General features: G+C 24.2%; 1 protein-coding gene and 1 non-coding gene across 2 annotated transcripts in view; one reads left to right on the top strand and one right to left on the bottom strand.

Annotated features, from left to right (window-relative positions):
* LOC409539 (microtubule-associated protein 2) overlaps positions 1-26,650 on the top strand; it is a 70,317-nt gene that overhangs the window by 17,576 nt on the left and 26,091 nt on the right. The window lies entirely within an intron of this gene.
* On the bottom strand, positions 22,291-22,419 carry Mir3774 (microRNA 3774). The gene has a single exon (NR_039471.1). It is a non-coding gene; the product is annotated as a microRNA 3774 (primary transcript).

The raw sequence follows: 26,650 nt of genomic DNA, 5'->3' as shown, positions 1-26,650 counted from the left end.
TTATAATCATTTTTTAGGAATTAGTGAATAATACAAATATTAAATTTGATCAAATGTATCTATGTATAAAATTATCAAAAGATATTAAATCAAAAGAAATTAATATTATTAATATTATTAAGAATTGTAAATATTTTTGAATAATTATTCTCCTTTAAAAGAATAATTATTTTTAAAAAAAGATTTAATCTAAAATTAATTATTATAAATTCATTTATAATATAAAATATTTTCCATTATTTTACTATCAAATAAAGCTTATTTCTTAAATTATACGCAATTTAAGAAAACGAAATAAGGAGAAAGCACGATGGCGGTAAAATTACTCTATCATTATCTTCCAATACAAATTTCAATTTCTTAATAAACAATTTTTTTACTCAGAATTTTATGTGCCAATTTTCGTTTCTGTTCTGTTTATTCTATAAATATAAATAAAAAAAATTTCGTATTATATTAAAATTTACAATTATATCATGATATATTTACAAGTTCATTATCATTTCTCTGGTAAATTTGGAATAATTTATACTGCTGCGTTGCATAATTCTTTTTCCAGTTACTGCCCCAGTAATCAGGTGAGTAAGCAAGTGTGCGTGCCAATCAATAAAACTTAGGGACAGCGTATTATTACGTGGGGATAATTTCCGTTGTAAATGGAAAGTGCGTGCAAGAATGTTTCTCGTAATACTAAATCTACTATGGAAAATATATAATATGCATTTTCATACGTGACGACTCTGTCCTCCATTATTAAATACATTCGAAATATCGATATTTATGACGAACGAATAAACACGTACATCGTTCAGATATCACATCGTACGTTTATTGGATTCATTTTTCTTTGATATAACAATGAAATATATAAAATTTTAATCTATTATTTAATACATTAATATATCGATATTATTACGAAATACTAGTTTAAACTTTTGAAATATGTATTATTTTAATCTAAAGATAATAAAGGTTTTAAAGAAACGACGCTTGACGCACGGATGAAAGACATAACCTAAAAATGGAATAACGAAAAGAGAAAGGAATACCGACCGAGCGGTTATTTGTTGTTATTTGCACGAAACGAAAACGAGTTAATGAAAATGGGTTATTGATATGTCTTTCCAGCCTAGAACAAACTTATGTCACGTTCGAGCGAACTTACCCTTACTACGTTTCGCGTAAACCAGGAAGGGACTGCGTACAAAGGCTGACTAAAAGGGGGCTGTGAAAGGGGGGGAGGGTAGAAGAGAGAGGGTTCGCACGAGTTGCAGACAGGAGAATCGATAATAAAACGACGCGACGTCGCACAGCATCCAATCTTTGCCAGAATGGAATCGTTTTCCTTTAAATGGTTAACCTCTTCTAGGAGAAGTTAACGCTTTTATTTAAATTAAAATTGTTCCGAGTAATTATTCTGTCGAAGAATTCTTCGTTGGAATAATCTTTTAAGGTGAAAAGAGAAAGAGAAAAAATCGAAGCATCGATAATATATCATTTCACTTGACAATCATTGCTTTGAAAATATTGTGAAGTGAAATACGTCTTATAATCGTTGTTAGAAGAGGTTAAGATATTTTCTTCTTTCGATTAATTATAAATTAAATTCTTTTTTTTTTAAATATATTTTTAAAATACATTTCAAATGAAAAATTATTTATCACTTGTGATAAATATTAATCTTTTGATCCTTTTCAGGAAACAAATTATTCTTGAATTATTGAAGTTGTTTTGGAAAAAAATTTGTTTATACTTTTTATTAGACTTTTTTTATTTATTAGTGATAAAATTTGTTCCCATCATGTGAGATATTAATTTTAACAAGATTCGAGATTATCGATCGTATCATTTATGATCTCATTACGATGATTAAATTAAGTCATACGTTTTCTGTATGCGTAAAGAATATATCTAGAGCACAGCGAATGGTAAACGCGAAAGTAAAAAGTATTAATAAGTGTCAACTAACGAGTGGCGCAGCTGCTAACGCGAACAAAGGGGAAAAAGCACAAATTTGCATGTGTCCCTAAAGTGTAAAAGAACTGTAAATCAACAATGGACGACGGGTACAGGCGGTGAAGTAAGTTGGAGAAGAAGTGTATTAAAGTAAATTAATTTAATGGTCGAGCAAATTATATTTTTGTAAACATTATGATGCAATAATATTCTCGAATACAATAAATTTTGAGGTTAGGTTTGATCAAAGCAATAGAAAGAAATTTTTAAACTATTATTTTTATCCCTTATTATTTATTTATTTTTATATTTTTGAATATTGATCATGATATTATGTTTACTATATATAAATTAATTAGCATTAATTATTTTATTAACTGTAAATTACAATGTAATTTCCAAATTGTCTTTTTATCCTAAAAATATTCTTATTATGGAAGATAATATTTATGAATAACGTTAAAATTGGAGAGATACAAAGATGATAAAATAAAAATTAGTTTATTTGTGCATGGACAGACGTTCCATTTATTCGTTCACGCAGATGTTCTATATCCTGGTATGTGAGTATGAATATATATATACTTCTTCCAAGCGCAACACGCATTAATTAAACACTGTATGTATGACTGTTACATTATGGATATATTGCCAAAGAGATACACTTTATACATTCAAGACTCAATTCTCTAATAATCATCAGAATAATTTTCCTTAATTTGTCATTGTTTTTTTTTTTAAAGAGATTATTCAATAATATTAATAATGTTAAGTTCAATAATGTTTAATGTAATAATTTTTTGAAAACAACACTCCAAGAAGATTGTAATATATTTCAGAAATAGTAATTGGGGAATAATATTTTTTGAAGAATTGTTTTTAAGAATTGTTAATTATTTTATATAGAAAACTTTATAATAATAAATTTTTATCATTACTTATTTTATTATATCTATGGGAATACAATAAGTTATAGTTTTTTGCAATGGATTTTTAAAAAATATTAAAGATTTATATTATGCTATTTTAATATTTTTATATACTTTTAAAAATAAAGTATCATATTTATGCTATTAAAAGTGCACTTTTTATGTAATTATGAGGAGAAAAAGTTTTTAATTTATTCTAAACTAAACACCAATTAAAAATTAAAATTAAAATATATAAAGATAAATAATATTTCTTATGAAAATATTTCAATAATCTAAATGGTTAATATATTTATAAATAATGTAGATAAAAATAATATTCAAAGTTTGAAAAAATTTTTACACTAAAATAAAGTAATATTAAATAGGTAATAAAATAATTAAAACAAGAACAAGTATAAAACACAATATCGTTAATATCTTAATAAGGTAACCCATCCTTTTTAAGTTACTTCATACGATTGATAGGCGCACCCCTCTCAATTATCATTAAACATAGTTCTCGATGTCGAGGCGTAACTGATTGTTGCCATATCGTCTTACTAGTAATTGTACGATGTACGGCTAATGGACCAAATCGTTGTCTCAGACATGAAATCATCCAACGACCAAAAACTGGTTGCGTCACTGGCAAAAAGGATAAAAGGCAAAACCTTCATTCTTGCAATTAAACTTGAAATTTCCCAACTCGATATCGTCCTCCTTTTTTTCTTTTTCAGTTTCAATCATAAATTGAAATTATTTCAAACATAGTATAGAAATTTAAAATTTAATTATTCTATATGTATCATTTGAATTTGTTGAAAAATTATACATTTTTTAAAATATATTTAACAATGCACAAATTAAATAAAATTTCAAGAGACTGGAATCACTATTGAAGCAATACATTATTTTAATTTAGATTATAAAATTAAAATATACCATATACATAAATTTTTAAATTACTTATAAATGTTAGAAATATATTACATTTGATATATCTACATTCCCTACGTTATATATTCCCTAAAATAAAAATAATCAATTTCGTTTCTATTATTTTTAAGTAAACTGTTTGTTCACTTATTCCAACTGTGTTTCAAATTTACTCAATAATTTGACCATCCGTTACACCGCAGATAGACTCTTCGCCAGACCGACATTTAAGTGATAAAGATACAATTCAAAAGGCACTGCACTACTATCGATGGAATTCAGGTTACCTACGTAATTAGCAAAGATAACTTTTAAGTGTCGTGAATCGACCGAGGCTTGGTATCTAAATGTGGATAAGTTTCGCGATGGAGAGAGGGTATAGAAGACGGAAGAGGGACGAAGAGGATATCGTGCGCATCCGCGTGGGCGTGTTTGCACGTAAGATCGTCAAATCCAACCACTTTGAACAAGTATATCGGGTCTACGGTCCTCTGATCCGAGAATAGGCGACGTGTCACTTTTTTTTCTCTCTCTCTCTGATTAATTCTTAGATTGGCTGTACGTTTTTATGTGTGTGTGTGTGTGGAATTTTTAATTATGCATAATTAGAACAGTTATGTAGCAAATGCAACTGCGCATATTTATCCTTAATATTGTTTCTAACTGTAAATGTATGCTAATATTATGGAAAGATTATATACAAGACTGATGTTTTTTGATACATTTGTGAAATATATCTTTGAAAAGTTCATTTTAAAAACAAACACAAAAGTGTATGAGATTTATTATATGTGTATTTTGAAGTTGAGATTTATTTGTTGAATTGTAAACTGTAAGTTGAAGTTAACTGTAGTTAACTTAGATGAAATAAGATGGAAATAGTACTTTTATTTTATCTATATCTTGCTTCTTTTTTTAATGAAAAACTTGAATCTTTTATTAATATATATAAATCAAATATTGATGATATTTTTGTATTTGTTTGATTTATATCTCCAAAGATGTTCTTTTATATTAACATCTTATAAACATGATAAAAATCAAGATTAATTTTGAACAAAATACACTTGCATGATAATATATTTCCATCTCATTTCCAAAGTAATAAGTTTTTGCTAGTTTTAATATTAAAGTGGATGAAATTAATTTTTTCATTCTGGAAATTGTTTACAGTCAATATTAAGAATTATTGAGTGATATTTATTTTCAATAATATTGGTAGTTTTTAAATTATAATACATTATAGTCTTCTTCATAAAAATAAATATATCCATTAATATCTAACAACTGAAAATATATACCTCTTTTAGAAAATAATTTTCTAACAATATCTCATCATTCTTTAAAGATGTTAACTCAGTTTCACAACACATTTTTAATTTAAAACAATCACATGTAATGCATTTGTTAATCGCAATTTTTTCTCTTATCTTATCTCATGAGTGCTAATAGATAATAATTATTCTCTTAATTCAAAAATAATGAAGTAATCGACATTTAAGATAATATTTTTATTATTTAGTATACTTGAATCGTATGATATATAGCTTTTGATTAGCACTATAGTATAAACATGGATGTAAATATTTTCTAATGATAGAAGCAAAATTAGTTCAACTCATTATACTGTATATAAAACCATAAGCATAGCAAAGAATTAAATAGTGAAAAATTTTTTGAAAACAGGTTTTATTCTTTCAATGCATCATGATTTTTAAATATTATTGGAAAAAAAGAAGTATAATGAATAAATTTTGTATAAAATGTAATTAAATAAAAAAGTGTAATAATAAAACTTTGAAAATTTAAATTATAATCATTGTAATTAATCAATATAGATTTTAAACTTAAAATTTGATTTTCTGTCTATCTTGTAATAATATATGTGATCTTTTGTAGTAACTTTTAATTTAATGATAATATTTTCTTTTGCAACAAAATATTTAATTGAATCAATAGAAACTATAATTTATATTTAAATGAAAAAAAAAATCAAAATTCTGTAAAAAGGAAAATAAAATTTTATGTGTATTCTTTCAACTATAAAATAATAATTACTAATTTTTGATTTTATCTTTCATAAACTTTTTATTCTTTCTATTCATAGACAAAGAATAATAATGGTACAAATCATGTACATTTACTTTATTCTCCAATTTTTCATTTTTTTAAATTCTATTCTATTTTATATATTATATCATAAATTGCTAGAATTTTACTTTATTTCTGATATTTTACACATGAAATAATTTTAATTTAATTCTTTCACATTAAAGATACAAAAATATTTTTCTAAAATTATGCAAAATTATACTATCTGTGTTTATGCATTATTTTCATATATGAATGGAAGAAATAAAAGTCAACTAGAATGTTGAAATTATATCAAGACGAATTAATTAATCGTATTTGCAACGACCTTGATTTATTGTGACGTGTATTATGATATCAACAACTTCCTACGTTCATTTCCGTTCGACAAACGCGAACATACTTTCATCTTGGTACCTGGAACCCTAATGACACATTGTCTCCTTTGATGAACCGATGAATTGTGTTTTGGGAAGGCGTTCATCCGGGACGAGTCGTAAAGCCCTAAGGTTACATAAATGTCACGACTCGTGCTCGTTTATTCGTTTGTCGATGCATTTACAAATAAAGAGGACCAACGCCCATGTGTAAATTGACATGACACTCGAACAATTGGATCGTTCATTATGAATGGTATAAGTTCATTTTTAGAAAAAAAAAAAAAAAGAAATCGAAATAAAAATTGGATATTTACATATGAATTTAAAATATGAACTTTTTATTAGTAAAAAACGCTCGAACAATTGGATACTCGTTATATGCTGTCAAATTTATTTTTAGAAATTGGAAGAAATTTTATTAAACAATTGGTGTTTCTTTATTTAGAAATATCTTCGTGCTTTAAAAAATTCGAGTGTTATTAAGTACAGGTAATTAAAATAGGATTAGAAAAAAAATTGGAAACTTTCTCTTTGTAATAACAATCAAAGAAACAAAATATTTTTAATCTAAAAACAGAATTATACATTGATCACAAAATATTATTGATTATTTGAATACTAAATTGAAATGATTAGTAATGAACATGTTGCATTTAATATAATCTTTCATGTTAGTTTATTTTCACTTTTGATGAAGGGAACGTTCTCACTAAGGAGAATCCTAACGCGAGAATATTATTTTTGCAAGGTATCTTATCTTACCTGGTAATGAATATCAATAAGGAGCACGCACGAGGGAAAGGATAAGTTAAATTATCGATTCTTAACGATAAGAGAGAACTCCGGCTCGTGGCTCGATTCCAAGGGGGCGTTTGCATGGCTTCCATCGTTGTGGATTAGTAATCTTCGACTAGACGACTACGGGGGACGGTACACCCTATGAAAAAAAAATTCTTCGCTGTCTTTAGTCAATCTTAAGTTAAAGTTAATGTCAGGTAATGTCAAGCTTTGTATTATTTTTATGATGGATAAAATGATAAAAAATGATCATTTATAAAATCTGTGCAATGCTGTTTTTCTACAAACAATTGCATATATGTATAATTAAAATTATATATTTTTGAATGTTTCTATTATTTATGATAGATGTTTTAATTTTGTGTAATTTTATTAAATCTGGACAATCATATTTATCGTCAAAAATGGATGATAAAGAAAGAAAATAGAATATGTTGAAAAAGAGTTTTTAATTTTTTAAAATTATAAAAATAATTATTTTCAGGAATAAAATTATTTAACATTTTTTTTCTTCCTTTTTTTTGGAATACAATAGATTTCTATTCAAAATTTGTATATTCATATTCATAAATATAAATATTTATTATAATTATAATTATATTAATTATAGTAAGTATAGTATATTATATTTCATATCAAAATCATATTACTACAATATTTACTATATGTTATTAGAATATTTCAAAATTGAAAATGGATTTTGTTAATTATGTAAATGGTAAAAAATAGAGGAAATGATAAAAAATATGATAGAAATATAAAATTTTCATATCATAAAGTATTTCAGAATCGATATATATATGTGGGGATAAATTTTGTATCAAATTGTTAAAAATTAAATATTTACAGAGAAATGCTACGGAGAAAAAATATATCTTGTGAAAATGAATCCTCAATCGGTATTGAGTTATCTCCGTCGGTACATTTGATTTTAAATAATCGAGAAAGTTATCATAAGTGTAAATACACAAACTTTCGAAAGCGAGTATTCTTACCGCAAGATGGTTGGAAAGTCTAGTATTGATTTTATCATAAACGAGGTTGTTTATGATTTTGGCGTACAAGTAACGACTGATGGTATAATTAAGTGAAGAAATTTATTTTATAAAAAAGAATTAATTTTAATTTTATTTCATTTTATTATTTCACTCAAAGATTAAAAGATTTAACAAAATTCTCTTTTTTAAAATAATGAAACGATAATTATTATAGATATTATATAACGTGAAAAAATAAGTTTTTGAATAATCAATATTCTTTGATTTTATATATTTAAACAATAATTGTTATTATTTAAATATTGTCGTTATTCGTTTTTCTTGTAACAATTAATAATTATTTTTATAAAAATTTATAACTTATTATTAGAATTCGATTAAAAGTATACAAAATAAGTAACAGAATGTTATTTTTAAATAAATTGTAATTTTTATGAAATATAAATGTTTTATTTATAAATAATATGATAAAATTTTGTGATACTAAAAATGGGACAGTTATTGCATCAAGTATAGAGAAAAATAAATATAGAGAAAAATGTCGCTAAAACAACTAAGAAGATACTAAAACTTTTTATCACCAAAAGCAATTTTTGACGAAAATTGTGTTCAGAATTTTAAAATGTCAGAGTTAATACATACATATATATATATTTTAATAATCGCGTGAGTAAGCTATTTGTTTGCAGTTGTTCTTAAATTAAATTTACTATTCTCTTTTTTTTTTTTTTTGAATATTTTATTTTAAATATTAATTTCTCATATCAGTAAAAATATTTATTTTTTTTATGTGTTATATATTATATAATAACACATATTTAAAATAATTACATACTGAAATTAAAATTATATTTTTTGAAAATATTAATAAACAAATTTATAAATTAAAATTGAACAAATAAAAATAAATATAAAAATTAGTAATCTTTATTGTTAATCGTTTTTTAATAAATAATTTAAAATAGTATATATTTTTAAACCACTAATATCATTTATTAAAGAGTATAATATATTGATATAAAATTAGATCAAAATCTGATTTTTAAATTTGCAAAAGTCGAATTTTGTAAAGTTTCAAAATTTTCAAAACTTAAAATGTTTTTTCTCTCTTTTTTTCTCTCTCTAAGGAAATATCTATTTTGACGAATTTTAATTTTTAGAATTCTTCAAATTTAAACTCATAATCAGCTAATAATTATATTAATAATTGTTTGATTTGTAAAAAATTTCATTTTTATGCAAATTATTTTTTTCTTGAATTTCAAGAATTTAAAATTACAAAAATAACAAAAAATTTTGAGATTTAAAAATTTTAATGATCCATCCTTTTAATTCATATCTACATTGGGAAAAAATATTCAACAATGGCAGGAATAACTTTTCAATTTATAAAAATCAATTTAAGCCATTAAATTCATTATCAATGTAAGAAAAACATAACATTAGAAAGAAAAGATTTAATAATGGCAAAAACAGTTTATTAATTTACACATAATCCAAATAAATAGAAAAATTACAAAATATTATTTCATTTTTATTAATATATTTTATTAATTTACAGAATTCAATTTACAACAAATTTAATAACGATAAGTGTTTATTTTATTTCAGGTAAAAAGAATCAAATCCTCATTGTCGAATTAAAAGAAGCTATGCAGTGAAGCAAAATCTACAGCAACCAGAAATAATCGACAATCGTAAATTTGATATTTTCTACAAATAATATGATCACGTATGTAACATTTTAATATTATTTTATCATCGATCTTCTCGTATTTCTGTACAAGAATGTGGCGCCTGTGGGTCGCGACTCAAAACATTAGTTCGTCATTTGTCGATAATATCGCCACTTGGAACACGGTATTAGGGTATACCACATTGAGAAATGAATGAAACAACTGTTTCATTGAAGAAGTTTGACTGGATCTTTATACAGTTAACAACATGTAACCGACGATGAGGCGTGAAATAAGCAAGGGGTATATCAATGACGGGCTTACAGCTACTGGATAATTAATCAATGGAGATACAGGCGAACTCTATAACCTCTATAATTTAAATCTCTTATAACATAACCTCTAAATTTGTCTTAATTCCTTTCTGCATTAATGTGAAAAATTTTAAGAATTTTAAGAATTTTATTATTATATTCAATTTAATTTTTAGATGTTTTATTATTATTTATTAATTTTGAAAATTAAAAATTACCTTTCTAAATCAAACTTTTGTCTCTAATATTATATTTTATAGAAAATTGAATATTACTGAATAACTTCTATAAAATTATAGTTTTATTCTCTTCTTATTTGAAGTTTTTGTAAATCAAAATATAAATTGAATTATTACACTTTTAGGTTAGGTTAGATTAGATACACAATATTATTACTAAACTAATATTAATAATTGAATTCAAAAAGACTTCTATAAATTTATATAGCAGTAATATAATTCTAATTATAATAATTATAACAGAACAATCTGTCAATAATCATTTGATATTTTTGTTTCGACTAATAAAATTATAATAACATCGAGTGGTCGAAAACAAAAATCAATACTTGTGAATGGTCCTCTCCTTTATTTCCCCGTACAATTGGAAAGCTATCAACCCTTTCCAATGTTCCATAAAATTTTTATGGCTTGGAAACTTTGGTAAGACGAAATCTCTATAACTGGAAGATTTTGTTTCCCTTTTTTTGAAATACGAGTTGCCAAGGTTTTAGCTTCGTGTAATGATGATCTCGAAATATTAGTCTCGTGACTCCGACTGAGCGATATTTATCAATGACTAGATAACATATTATTAAGCGAATTATGGACACGGTGATAAAAATTTTATTATCCTACCGTACATGCATTATAAAAAAATTCTACTTTGTGTTTTATATTTTTAACGATATTCTATATTATAAATTGTTCATTATAAAATTCTTGTACTTCTACTTCTAAAATAAATCAAGATTATTAAATCAAGTGGATCGAATACTAAAAATTTTTAATTTTTTACTCTTGCAATATCAGATTATTAATGAAATATCATTTTTAAATGTCATTTGATATAAATATGCATACGACAGATTAATTAATACAATTTGGAAGAATAAATTTCTTATAAAGATGTGAAAAAGAACTGAAAAATTGATAACAAACAATAATAATAAAAAAAATCACTCATCAATGAAAGATTAAAAAATAGCTTTGCTCTTTAATAAAAAATAAATTCATCTTGGACTTATGACATAAAATTTTACATCTTTTTCACTTTTTTTTGAATATTTAAAAATCTGATGTCTATACATTTTTATTATTATATATGAAACATGGAAATCAAAATTATACTAGAAATATTTATGAAATTAAATTAAATGTTCTTAATGGAAACACAAAGGAACTAATATTAAATTTATAATATTTTATGTAATTCATTACAAATCATATTGTATAAAAAACATTATAATCAATTCTTTATGAATCTTAATATAAAAATTAAAAAAAAAATCTTTAAATTTTTTATAAATTTTCAAATGATCATTAAATGAATCCTTGAAATGGTTTATCCTATATGCATAAAATATTTATACACAGATATCAAACTCTAGAGACAAATTCTTTAAGAAGAGAATTCTATCAAAAATTTACTAGGAAGTTTGAAATATAGCTAACTAGGATGCTATCGCATCAAGGTAATAACACCGGAATTAAAGTGGCCGGCTAGAAAAGGGTGCGCCATGCTTTATTCGCGCTACAGGCCATTCGACCCTTTCGTGCTTACAAGATAAATGTATATTTGCCCATAACGAACGAGAAAAGTTACGGTAATTAGAATGAAAGCGAACGACGTGTTTAACTATTTTCTGTTTCCTTCCCGAACTCGTGAAATATCGTCGAACAGATACGTAAAAGAATTAAAAAAGATTTGAGGAGATGTATCATTAAATGAACATAGAAACATAACAAATCATAAGGAAGTTGATATTAAGTTTAATATTATTGAAATAAAACTGAAGTAAAAATGTAGAAATATAAATATAAAAATACATAAATATATAATAGAAGGAAAATAGAAAAATATTAGATTGAAATTTAATATAATAATTGTGTGAATTAATTGAAGGACAAAAGTATTCACATAATTAAACATTTTCATGTAATAGAATAAGAAACAATCAGCATTTCAATATTTCATTCTCTTTAAATCTTAAATCATCTAAGTTCTTTTTTCAAAATCATATATATCTTGAATTTGTCCTTTTATTCAAGTTTTTTAATTATATTATGATTTATTTCTGTCTTAATAATATATTAAGTATAGTATATACTTGAATTTAATATTGAATCATTGTAAACAGGATTCATTTTAAATAGAAAAAAGAAAAAGAATTTTATATGTATATGTTTACATATAAAACATTCACACAACAGAACATTTATATAACTAGTACTGTATGATGAGGCAGACTTTACTATTTTACTATTACTATTTTATGCATTTGAAGAAATATTTATGTAGAAATTTATTCAAAATGTTGTATAATATTTATATAAGTTGATATAATTGTATAGAATATTATTCTTTATATTTCAATATTAACTGTTGTGGAATATAAAATAATTTAAAATATATTTTCAATTTGTAATTATTAAATATAAAGGAGAAAAAAAAATACATAAAAATAGTTTTATCATAATCTTATCATAATTGGTTTCTCATTACTGTTTGAACTGCATTCTTCATTAGATATTTATTTTAAAAAAAAAAATTTATAAAGTATGTAAACAAAAACTTAGTTGATAATAATAAATTCAAGATTTCGTTTAAAATAAAACTTTGCTAGATTATCAAAGTTTCACTAAGTTATCACTAAACTCAAATTAAATTCCATGAACAATTTTCCACCCCAAAAATCTCAACTTTTCAATTCACTTTCGTGTTCGTCAAGTGTACACTCTCAAATCTCCGATTACATAACTGCTTATCGCAAGAAAAACTTTTTCCTCGTTCACTTTATTACTCACATTTTTATTACTTACTTTTTATTTAATTATCGTACAAAATAAATTTCAATATTTTATCAGGATTACTAATACTATATCACGATTGGTCAATGAAAATAAATTCTTAATTGGACAACAGTTTGAATAAAATTTTTATTTCATTTTTTATCTATTATACTATTTTATTTTTATTCATCATGAATGTAAAGAAATTTTTCCATTGTGGAATTTCTATTCTATTCTAAAAGTCATTTTTTCCTTTATTTATGACAAAGTATATTACTTTTCATACTTTTCGACTAATGCACTTTTTAATCTCAGACGAAAATCTGTATTTCTTATGTACGAGAAGCTATTATTCCTTATCTTTTATTTCCTATTATATGAAATAATCAATAATTTGAAAAATGAATCATTTGAAAACATCATTTGTTTTTCAATGCGAAAAACTTTATTGTTTCGGTATTTTTTATTTTTTCGTTATTATTTGAAATAATCATTTGAAAGATAAATTATTTGAAAATAATTCATTTCTAAAAACAAATTTGAGCGAAATTTACTACAAATTAACAAATTTAAAAATAATTATTATTTCGAATTATTATGAATAATGTTATTCATTATTTGACAAATAATATATATTAATTGACATTATATTTCTTATTTGGTTAATTAATATCAAATCGAAAAATTAATTATTTAAGAAATTAATTTTAAGTATTTTTTAATAGAAAAATTATAAATGTAATAATCAAAAGCAATACAATAACATTTAATGCTATTTATTTTTATCAAAACAACAAATAATTCATTTCATGATATATTAAATAAATCATTTAATTGTATATAAATATTTCTATTTATTTTCCATATAAAATACTTTTTATAAAATAATTAAAATTTTAAAAATCTAAAAACATTCAAATTTATTCTCAAATTTAAAATTTTAAAATTCACATAACCTTTATTTCAAACAAATCTATTTTGAATATTCCTTTTCAAATAAAAGATATCCAATTCTAATTCATCTTTAACCATCGACCGACAAATTCCACCAATCATTTCTTCTAAAATTCCTTCTGACGGAAAGCACAAGAAAGAAACAACTATCACTAACTATCGCGTGTGTGAAAGAAGGAAAAAAAGAGTCCAGTGGTACATAATTTATCGATAGATTGTTTCGTAAAAGCTCGACCGACTGGGTGGGTTATCGAGTGAGCTGGATAGGTTAGGTTGGGTTGTCTCGTCGGGCGTCGAGGCGCAGGAGCAGTGCACATCAGGACAAACGGACCGACGTGGGACGAGGGACGGACGTATCTTGCCGAGGAAGGACTTCCAGGTCTTTAAACGGGCTAGTTTCTCGTGAGACACACTGATCGACGGACAACTCTGGAACCGTATTCGACAAACTGCTTCATTACTCTAGATTCTCTAATCAGGTAAGAGAACACGCTGTTAACCAAGCACGAATAGCATCCAAGCAGCATCGTACGTGATTGGTCAATCCTTGATCGCATAGGATCCTGGACTGTCTTTCGTGTTGTCACTGGGAAAAATCGAATAAATTCGATTCGAAATATATATCACCGTGCTTCTTATTTTTCTTTTAGAATTCGTATAATATATGATTTAGATTTATTTTGAACGTAGCATACGTGACTGGTCAATTCTGGATAAAGTAGGATTCTGAATTGTCTTTTGTGTCGTCATCGAACGAACGATTCGAAATATATAACCGTGTCTTATTTTTATTTTTTATTTCTGAGAATTTGTGTATGATCATGATTTGAAATCATTTTAAACATTGTATTCATTGTACAGCATATATATTTGACCAATTCTGGATTATATAGAATCCTTGATTATCTTTCGTGTCATGAAAAAAAAAATACGATTCAGAATACAGAGTTTTTTTTATTTTTATTTTATTCGAGACTCGGGTATTGTGGTTTGAAATTATTTTGAGCGTGGATATTTTAGGATTGGATAGAAATTATGTCCGTGTCATATGATTCTGACGCTATACATACGATGCCTCGCGGAAGAGTCTAGATTCTGTGACCTGTATTCGCAGTAGATAAGTCTGGAGGATCCTAAAATGATTTTTTTCATATCATCGTTTAGATTAAGGAGTCAAAATTATTAATATTTTAAGAATAATTAATATTTATTTTAACTCTTGTGTTAATATTTAGATTTGTTATTTGTAACATTTCCTTATTCGAAAACACTTGCTATCGATTATATTCCAAGCTTGTAATTTTGTCGCTAGAAAATTATTCAGAAATTGAATAACTGTTGACGTTAAAGATGTTTTATTGGAATAATTTTTAAGTAAAAAATGTCTCTTATAAGGAATATTATTATAGCTATGGCATCGATGAATAGCACTGCTTATGCAATTCGTAGCTCAAGCAACTCGATAATTTGTTTTTAAATGGTTTCAGCCGATTCAAATTATTAGTGCAATCACCCGCAATAGTAATTGGAAGCAAACATCCATAGGCGTATAGAATACATGCACAATACCTAGTTACACACTTAAATGTGCACTCTTCATCTAGTTCATTCTCTCAGTATGATATTTTATTTAATTATTACGTCCAATTTATTTGTCCCTTCTCGTCCTCGAATAATATAATTCCTAATAATTATTCTTGACGTCAATATTTTTCGTTTCATTGTTTGGTGGTATTGTGTACGATACAAGATAGCAATAGGATGATGAATATAATATTGAGCGACTGAAATGTAGCATTTGATGACCACACGAGGAAAACACGATGAATCATATTTTATATTTTTTTCAGAAAAACAATTTTAAAGCGAACTTGAAAAACTGAATCGATATTATATTTCAAAGAAGAATATTTTCGATTTGGAATTAAATAAATTCTTTCATAAATTTTAAATCGTTATCTTTTTGATCGTTTAATAAAGTTTTATAAATTTATTACTTTTTTCTCTGTTTGTTAAAAATCATAAGATAAGAAGTTGTCATACTTTTTTTTCAATTTTTTAATTAAATTTTATTATTAGCTTGTTTGTTTAATATTTTAAATTATTATTTCCCTTGGTACTTTTTTTAATTTTTTAATGAAGTTTTATAATTATCTTAGATAAGTATTTATCATTTCTTTAAATATTTTTTTAATTTTTTAATGAAATTTCATTGATTATTAGTTTTTTCTTATTTATGAAAAATTTTAAAAAACATTTATCATTCTCGTTGATATTCTCTTATTTTTAAAATTCTTTTTTAAATTTAATAAATTTATTTTTTAATTTTTAATGTTTATATTGTTTATCATTTTGATATCTTATAAAATTATTATAAAATTTGTATATCTTTGATATGTCATTTATTTCTTTAATCGTTTTATCATTAATATTTGTCCCTGAATTTTAATTTGTTCTATTTCATGATAAATAAAAAATTCGTACATTTTGAAAAAAATAAAGATAGCATATAAATAAAACGAAATTTATTTATAATTCCATGTTCGATCTCTGACATGATTAACATTCTAATTCACAATTCCAAATATGTAAAGATACGATTACCTTGAGAATAGAAGTTAAATTGATTCTAACCCTTCTAATGAATAATTCTATTTGATATTTACGTATACATGTATTAAAATATATTTTTTTTTTTTACTATCGAAAAAATCAAAGCTGAATAAAAATTGAATTATTTCCGTAAACAAATACTATTTAAAAATAGTATTTCGCTTTATCTTATAAATCAAATTATTTGAAAATATTATTTTATTTAATAATTAAATTATAGGCAAGTATTATTTATTATTTATTCTCAAATAAAAAGAAGATTTCAATAAAATATTAAAATTTAAAATACTTCTTATTATATTATTTATGAAATTTTCTATTAAAATACCCTTGAAATACTCTTTCTTTACGTAAATATTATTTCAAAGAAAAATTAAATAAAAACATTCATTTCTATTTATGTATTATTATATGTAAAGTGACAAATTTCAAAAATCAGAAAAATTCAGAAAAATTAAATAAAAATAAATAAATAACCAAATATACCTTCAATAATACATGTCAAAACTTAAAGTTGGATCAATACTTTAAATTATTTTATCAATTATCTTATTACAAAGAAATAAATTGTATATTGTAATAAACTTCAACATTAAATTCAAATACTTTGATATACATATTTAAAATTCAATATAACGTGTAAAAAAATAATATTATAATACCATATATTTTCAAAAAAAAGATTACATTAAAGGAACAAATTATCTTTTATTGAATTTTGTTACAATATTATATTTTGATATTTTTAACTTTGCTTCTCAATTGACAAGATACAATTGTCAATGAATTTGAATTGACTCAAATTTTTTTTAATATTATTTTCAATAAAGCTATTAAAAACTCTTATATTAATACAAATAATCTATTACAAAAAGTCTATTTCTTTCTAACCTAAAAAATAAATGAATAAACAAAAATTAATCATTCAAAAATCAATCGTATTCTTCCATCATAATTCTTATTCAATTTAAATAGAAAAATAGATTCGAAATATCAGAGAGAAGTTGAAAGCCTTTGTTACGAAATTTACACGTTTTTCGCAGTAAGAACAAAAACGTATGCGCATTTCTGATTCGTCTCTATCGAATCTCCATCGAGGCACTCGCTCGATAGTACAATATCGTGAAAGGACCTTTGAAGAGTTGTGCCTATGGTCGAAAACAGAATTCGAGGTGTCGATCGTCGATTGATTGATATCGACTGTACCACCTATCCTGTTGGCACTTAAATCGCTTTTAATCTCGGTTTTCTAACGTGACTTTCGAAATTCCTCTTCGAATATTTTATACTATCGTCACGAATAAATGATTCTAAATCATGAAACGTAAAAATTCCTTTCTTTTCGTTTGACAAATGAATGTATCGTTTAATTCGAATCTAATTGTCTTATTACGAGAATGTATACATATTAGGTTATATCAAAAGTTCTTTTCGTTTCTTATTGAACAAATCTGTATTTTTTCTAAAAATATTTACGTTCATTTTATTATTTTATCATTTATTACAATTTTATTACAATTTTGTATAAATATATTTATATAAAATAAAATATTTTATGTTAGAATTATTTTTTTGATTTAATAAATTAGGTTATATTAAAAATTCTCTTTGTTTCTTATAGATTTGTATTTTTTTAGAATATTAATACAGTTCATTTTATTATTTTATCACTTATTTTTATCACAATTTTGTATAAATATATTTATACAAAATAAAATATTTTATGTTAGAATTATTTTCTTGATTTAATAAATTAGGTTATATTAAAAATTCTCTTTGTTTCTTACAGATTTGTATTTTTTTAGAATATTAACACAGTTCATTTTATTTTTTATCACAATTTTGTATAAATATATTTACACATATAAAGTATTTTAATATCAGAATCATCTCCTTGATTCAAAAAAATATATAAATTAGGTTATATTAAAAGTTCTCTTCTTTTTATTGAATAGATCTTTTTGTTTTCTAAAATATTTACACATTTCATTTTATTATTTTATCATTTATTTTTTACACAATTTTGTATATAAAATATTTTAATGTCAAAATCATCTCCTTGATTCAACAAATTAGGTTATGCTAAAAATTCGTTTCTTATTAAACAAATTTATATTTTTCTTCATCAGAACTTTCATGATTTAAATTTTCATTTTGTATTTATCCAATACATTTTATTATTTTATCATTTATCACTTATACAATTTTATACCTTATGTATAGAATATTTAAATATACGAGATTCACTTTGAGACTGAAACTTCCACTCTGTTTTTTTAAAATGATTTTGACTCGTTTACAAAATATCAAGGCTAATTTACAAAAAATTTAATTTACAAAAAAAACATTCTTTTAATCGTAAACAAATAGTTTATTAAATTCAAGTGGTAGAGTTTGTACAAGATAAAATAATATTTGTATCCATTTCATTACAAACAAAAATACAAATTGCGATTCAGCCTCAAACGTGAAACTCGCTATCTTATTGGCGTATAACTCGCGACCATGGTAAATAGGTTAGCATCCAGGAAGCGTTGATGTGTTCGATAACCACACCATGTGACAATTGTACATCAACATTGGTGATGTACTCGAAGATGCTGTTGTAAGATAAAAGCAACGTCACCTGTACCTACGGGTGATTCGCCTGTTGTTATCAGTCGTTAACCTCAATCCGTCTTTTCGTTTTGTCCGCAACGAGAATCGTAAATAATCCGAGTGCACGCAAAGACGCCTCTAGCGGTAAAAAGTATAAAGGATTTCAATCGTTCTTTCGGTGGTGAGATTTTTGTTGCAGGATTCATGAAATCGAAGTTGAAATGCAATGTGAGTGATTATTGGGAATGGAAATTGAAATAATTGTTGACAGATATTCGTCAAAATTGAAATGTAATTATTAATAAATATTCATAGAATCGCAAATAGAAATGCAATTAAGTGAACAATTGTTAATTGGTGTTCGTAGAATCGAAATTGAGATAAAATTAAATTTAAAATACAATATTTAAGATTTTTTCCATGGGATTCACAGAATCGAAATTGAATGCTAATATTGTTAATAAATACGTAATTTATATTTGTGATTAATTATTAATTAAAAAGAGGACATTGATTGAAGTGATCAAATAATTTCTATTCGAAAAATATATAATACAGAATTTTTATAAATACAATTCAGTGTTTAACTACAAAATGTATATAATACAAATATCAAGTAGTACATGTAAACCATATCTTCTGTGAAACTTTTGAAACACTTTTAAAACTAAAATTTACTTATACTTTAAAGGTTATTGACAATTTTTATATTTCTTTTTAATAGAATTATCTTGAAATTTTAGTATACAAACATCACTGAAATTTAACTTAATCTAACCTAACCTCTTCAATTCCAAATGTATGAGAAATCAAGAAAATTCTCTATTGTTCCTTTTATGATTATAAATATAAAATGATAGATATAGTAAAGTAAGAAAACATTTTATGAAACATTAAACTCTATTCTACAGACAATTCCAAATGATTATTATGACTTAAAATTGGATACGTGATAGATTACATTTACATTTATACGTTTCTCTGCATTTCTACTGCATTCGATTCGACAGCAAATTCACGAAATTTTAGGTTAATTGTCACGAGAATGTAAATGAAACTTTCTCTTAACTTTTTTCTTTCGAATTTGTAAATAATTTTTCTTGATATAAATAATCATCTTGAAAATTAGAAACAGAGAATCAAAAGATTTTTCATTTTTTCGACAAATTATTATTATATTATATAAATAATTATTTTAATTAATAATAAAATTTGTCTCGTACATTTCTTGCATCATTTTTTGCTATTAAAAAAATAAAAAGAATAAGCAATTGAAAGTTTAGATATACACATCGACAACGTACAAATAATAAGTCTTAAATATCTTCTTTATTGATATGACACGATTGCAAAAGTTGCAAAAGTTTTAACGTGTTATATTCATTCGCTGACCTAAATACAGTTAAAATAATATTTGCGTTAGGCTCGATGTATCGATCTCAGATATAATAAAAAAAATAATTAAAATTAACGTATCCTCGTGTTATAATTATTAGATAATTCCATTCCATCATTGATGTTTTGATATGACAAATAAAAAATTCATAATTGTTTCTAAGCAATGAAGGTCCTAACAAAATTTCCACACATCGTTTGAATTTATTTTCAGACGATTACAAACGTCTAGATCTAAAACTGTTGCTTGAAACATCGAAATTCATAGAGAAGAATCTTCTTAAAATATGAAACACTGCCAAGATCTGGTTATTATCTCCTATAATCTATTTATTAGAGATGTCAAAAATTGAATTTCTTTCTTTCTTTCTTCATTTTAATTTAATCAACTAACTGTTGATCAACTCAATTGATATATTGAATTTATATATTATTTTTGAAAGATAATTATTAAGAGACAAAATAATTATTTGACTCAATAATTATTATATTGAAATTATGAAAAAGAGTTTTATTTATATTAAAGGATGATTGTATTTATATTAAATTTATTCATCCAGATTATTTATTATATTGAAATTATAAAAGGTATTAGATAGAGATGCCAGAGTATAAAAAAAGATGAGAGTTGGCTAGAATCAAATTATTATCTAATTTATCTAGAGAGACAAAAAGTTGAATTTTTTGCAACTAGTTGATTGCTTGAATTGGTTGAACTCGTTTAAGTCATTGACAAATTCCTATTCCTCAAGTATCAGGCTTGAAATAGCTACCGCCTACATTTTAATCATTTAACAAATTCTATCTTCCACTATTTATAAAAAAGCTGTTCTAAAATCGAAAAATTAATTGAAACGGTATATGAAAAATTTTATCTTTGAAAATTTTACTTGTCGATTGCACGATTAATTGAATTAAGCAATCTGGAATCTTATTAAGCAATTATTCGTTAATTGAGCGATGATTACATGACCATATGTGAGCTGATTGAGTTCCATTGTTTTTTGATCTAATAATTTTTAAGTAAAATGTACATGTTGCTTTTGATGATAATTGGATAAAAATTTGCAAAAATTAAAGAAATGTATATTCGCATCTCTATCGATATTTTGAAGAAGATATTTTTAGTTTAGAAAACATTTGAATATTTAATTCTTTAGATATTTGAAACAGAAGATGTATCTCAGCTCAAAACTATTGCTGGTCTCTAAGGCTAAATGTGATGATTGACCTACTTACTTAGACAGTCAAGGAAATGATTAATCAGTGAAACATTCGTATTCATGAAGATAATGATCTTAAATACACAGAAATATTCTGTATAAACTGCGAAAATTTTTATTAAAATTTACAAGAAAGTGAAATTGTGAAGACAAAGTCTTGAAATAAGTAAACATTTATTTTCTTGAGTGATAAAATATCTTGCAAATAAGTTTCTCTTTTAAGTAACAATTACAATATAATGGTTAATAACAATATGAGAAAGAAATGAATATTTAAATAAATTATAAGAAAATAATATTTTGTTAAGCAATATATCTAAAACCAAATTTCAATTTTATTTTCAATATTTATTGATTATATAATAAAATGAAATAATTATTTTTTTATTTTTAATTCAATTTTATTCTAGTATTTAATTTGTTTTAACTTATTTTTCCAATTTTTCAAAAAAATAATTAACTGACAATCTTAAGTAATTTTTCAAGAAAGAACGTACAATGACTTATTGTTAGATAAGAAACTTAGAAAAATTCACTTAAAATTTTAATCCAACTTGTGAAATAGCAGTTACTTTAATTTGATTATAAATATACAACTTTAACAACATTAATATTCAAGGTATTCAGCACTCTATCATTTATTTAAAGTGACAAAGGTGATCTCACATGAAATCATAATTATAATGGCATAAATTTGTTTAATTAACATTTTAAATTATAATTCTAAATTAACAATGTATATAAAACAGTCAAATCTTTATTTAAACCATTATTCTTTTCTAATAATATCAATTTATGTCAAATTAGATACATTGTGTTTAAAATAAAAATAACAAATAAGTAAAAAGTATAATTAATTAATTCAAATAAAATAAGGAATATTTTTGTGAATAAATTCAAAATGTGAGAAATAATTTATTTTCAAATGATGTATTATTTAATATAATAGGTAAAGAATAATTCATCATCTTTTAAAATTATTTAAAATTAAATAAAAAAAGAAAACTACTACAAGTAAAATAAAATTATTATCCAAATAATTATTCACAAATTATTTATAATAAATCCAACTTATTTATTTGTATTATTTTTAAATGTCAATAGCAAATACAATATTGCTTAAAAGAAAATTACTTGAAATTAAAAGCAAGCAGAAAAAATTACTAAAAATAAACAAAGAATATTATTCTAATACTTATTTATAAAGATTGATAATTTCAATTTTTAATTTATTCATTCTTTGCTTTTATATATCAAAAGTTATTCATAACAAATGTTAACAACAATCTTCAACATAAAACAATAGAAAAAATTACTATAAATATGTACATACAAATTAAGAATGTCATTCAAAATAATTACATAATCATCGAAAATCATTTGTAACAAGTGATAATAACAATCTTTCAAACGCGTTATACTCGAATTCGAATATTAATATTCAAATGAAAAAAAGTTGTTATTATAAACAAATTATTCACAAATTATTCTATATAACCCAATTCATCCCTCGATTTTATTTCTAAATCTATATTTACACTACTATCAGATATTAAAAGCAACTCGAGCCATCCAATGGCCACTAGTTCAGGGTTAAGTTGTTCCGCAGATAATGGAAAATGGCGAAGCCTTCCTCACGTAGAATGCTACGAAATCTTGTTAATGGGCCGTGTATGGACAGTTGTCACGAAGGTGTCGCCAATTTTTTTTGCCCCTCCCCCTCTCCTCCCTCTTCTTTGACGACGCGTGCACTCATTAACAAGTTAACTTAACCGTATTACACGGTGTGCATATACACCGCGTAATGTATATAGAGTCGAACATGCTCACCGGGTCGGATCAATAACTTCAGGAATGGGCACTTGGGGTAAGAGTTGTACAGACACGCTGTGTATGACCTGTTTCTCGGTCTCCCTAGAAAATGGGGACGGAAGACTTTGATGTAAGGGCGATCATCCTCCAAGAGATGCGTTTTAATGGACTTGGGCGGATTTGAGGTTATGTTACGTGTCGTTCATTGTTGGAATTAATTTTTATCTTTAGTTTTTTTTTTTTTTTTATAGATATTGAATAAAGAAATGGATAAATGAATTTCTGATGGAAAATACAATGGATTGGATGTCGAAATCTTGAAAAGAGAAATTATGTTTCGTTGGTTTTAAATGTAATGAATGAATAGTAGATAAAATTTTTGTTTATATTTGTTTATTCGAAATAATTTTTGATTGACTTTTAACGGAAAATGGATAAAATTTTCGTGAGCTTTCATTTTTGCACAAAGTTTGTATAAATAATTTATATAGAATTAGTCATCTCAATATTTTGAATTGACAAAGAAAAGAATATTAAATCATCAATACTAAATAAAGTAGTAGACATAGAAATTATTTGAAATTATTAAACGAAATAATTATTTTTGGTAATAATTTGAAATAAACAAGTTTTAAACAAGTTTAACATTAGAATTATAAAGTAATTTATATATTGTTACATCAAGACACAAAACATATATTATAACAATAGGTAATTCATTATAAAAATTTGCTTAATTCAAAGAGAAATCTAGTTTATTCTATCACTTAAAAGTTTATAAGAGTACAATTTACAATAAGGTGAAAGAGGGAATTGTTATGAGAATCAGGGCAATCATAATGAAGTAATTAAATATGTAAATAGGTTAAGTTAGGTAAAAGTTTAACTGGATTTGAATTTAAAAGGAATATTTTAGTAAATAAAGGAAATTAAGACATAATGTGAATTACACATCTATTAATGCACTCAAATAAAAAATAAAAATAAACTTAATTGTATGTAATTTTTTTTTCTTTGTTTCTTATGGAAATCGTTATGAAAAAGATATTAAAAAAATATTATTTAAAAGTTCATTAATTACTTTTTTTTTATTATTAAAAGAGTAAATTTATAAATTAATAAATACTCAATGATTTATTTAGATATATTTTTTTGTATTATTTTAAAAAATAGTGAAATTAATGTTTTTTACATCTGTTTAATGATGTAATAAAGAGAATATAATTTTTTATTAGAATGAAGGATATTAAAAAAAAAATTAAAATTTTTTCTGAAAAGATGACAATAATTAAAATATTTTCTTAATTTGTCTAGTGTTTATTATTAAGTACTTATTAGTAATTATTATTAATGTTTATTATTATTAAAGTTTCTTATTAAAGTTTTAGGATTTTATTTCCTATCCATTGGAATTGATTTCATGTCAATGGATAATATAAATGATGCATTAAAATCAATAGAAGAATATTTCTTACATAATAATAAATTCTTGAAATAATTAATTACGTTACAATATTAGAATAATTTCATTTATAAAAAAAAAATAAAAAATTTATATCTCCAAATGTATATCGTTAAATTTTTGTCAAACTTTTAAATCATTTTATTTATTATTGATTTGAACAAAATTGTTTGCTTTAAAATCGTGTTAAAGACATTTCCTTTAGATTAATATTTTCCTTTTCGATATCGTCATTAATCTTGATCACTTTTTTCTTATTAAAATTAAAATAAAAGAATTATTTTCTAATAAGAACAAAAAATAAAAAAAGAAAGCATTAAAAAAAAATACAGTTGCACTTCTAATCGAAAAAGTTCCTATCCAAATCGCAAGAGATTAATTACTATACGATTAAATGAGTTGTTTTCGAAAGGTGTGGTTATTTCTGACCATCAGATAGATAGCTCGATCACGTGTTCACTGAAATGAAGTTCACACGAAATTCTGTGTCTTCTATAGATATTTCAGAAAATTCGATGGGAGGAGTATTCGTGTAAAATAAATTGTAAAAGAAGATGTAGGCGATATTCTGTCGAAAGGGAGCGTATATTCGTGAGTTATGTTTGAGAAGTAACGAAAAAAAAAAAAAAAAAAAAGAGAAAAAAAAGGAAAGGTCAGTAGATGCTTTAAACGATAAATATGTCTGGAGGTTACAAGAAGGTTAGAGATTATATTTGTGATGTAAGAAACGAGCGGCCACGATACATTGCCCTCATATTTTAATCAAATGGAGACGTTACATTAACTTGGGCACGTTATATTAAACCGAGAAAAAAAATTCAGACGTTGTCCGATCTTTTGTTTAACCTTCACGAAGAAATTTAATTTGTGGTAATCGATAATGGAGATTTGAAACAAATTTTTATAATAAATATGTTACATGAATAATTTTTAAACAATATAACTATTTTATTCGAGTAATGTTAACGTGTTATTAATCTGAATACGATTATCTTTTAATATATCGATATTTTTGTCTACAATATTATGATAATATTCCCATTGAGTTACCATCATACGGTAATATCTCTCTGTGGATAAAATAAAATTTATTTAAAAAAAAATTATTTTGTTAAAATTACCAATTTTACTAATTTTTAATTATAGAGAATAATTAATTGAATTAAATTCGTTTCTTAAAATATGATTTTTACACTCGTGATCAAAATAGAATCGCGTACGTGAGTTAAAAAAGAAATAAACATTTTGACACACGAGAGATGTATGATCTTAAAGGAAGTATTCCATTAAGGTAATCGGTCAAACAGGGACTCTGCGCTACACCAATTTAATCTTTCACGCGAAATCGTTATGGTTTCGTGATATCTACGTAAAATGTATTTGCCCAAGGTTAACCATTGCCCCTTATTGCCACGTAGAAATGCGATTCTTCAGTCTTTCACGGATAGAATGGTTGCGTGCATTCCATCCCCCTGCAAACTTTTTCACCTTTTTTTTTTCTTCGTTTTTTGTTTCATTCTCC

The sequence above is a fragment of the Apis mellifera genome, linkage group LG12, assembly GCF_003254395.2.
Source record: "Apis mellifera strain DH4 linkage group LG12, Amel_HAv3.1, whole genome shotgun sequence".
Classification (NCBI taxonomy): domain Eukaryota; kingdom Metazoa; phylum Arthropoda; class Insecta; order Hymenoptera; family Apidae; genus Apis; species Apis mellifera.
This window is presented reverse-complemented; position numbering and strand designations above follow the sequence as displayed.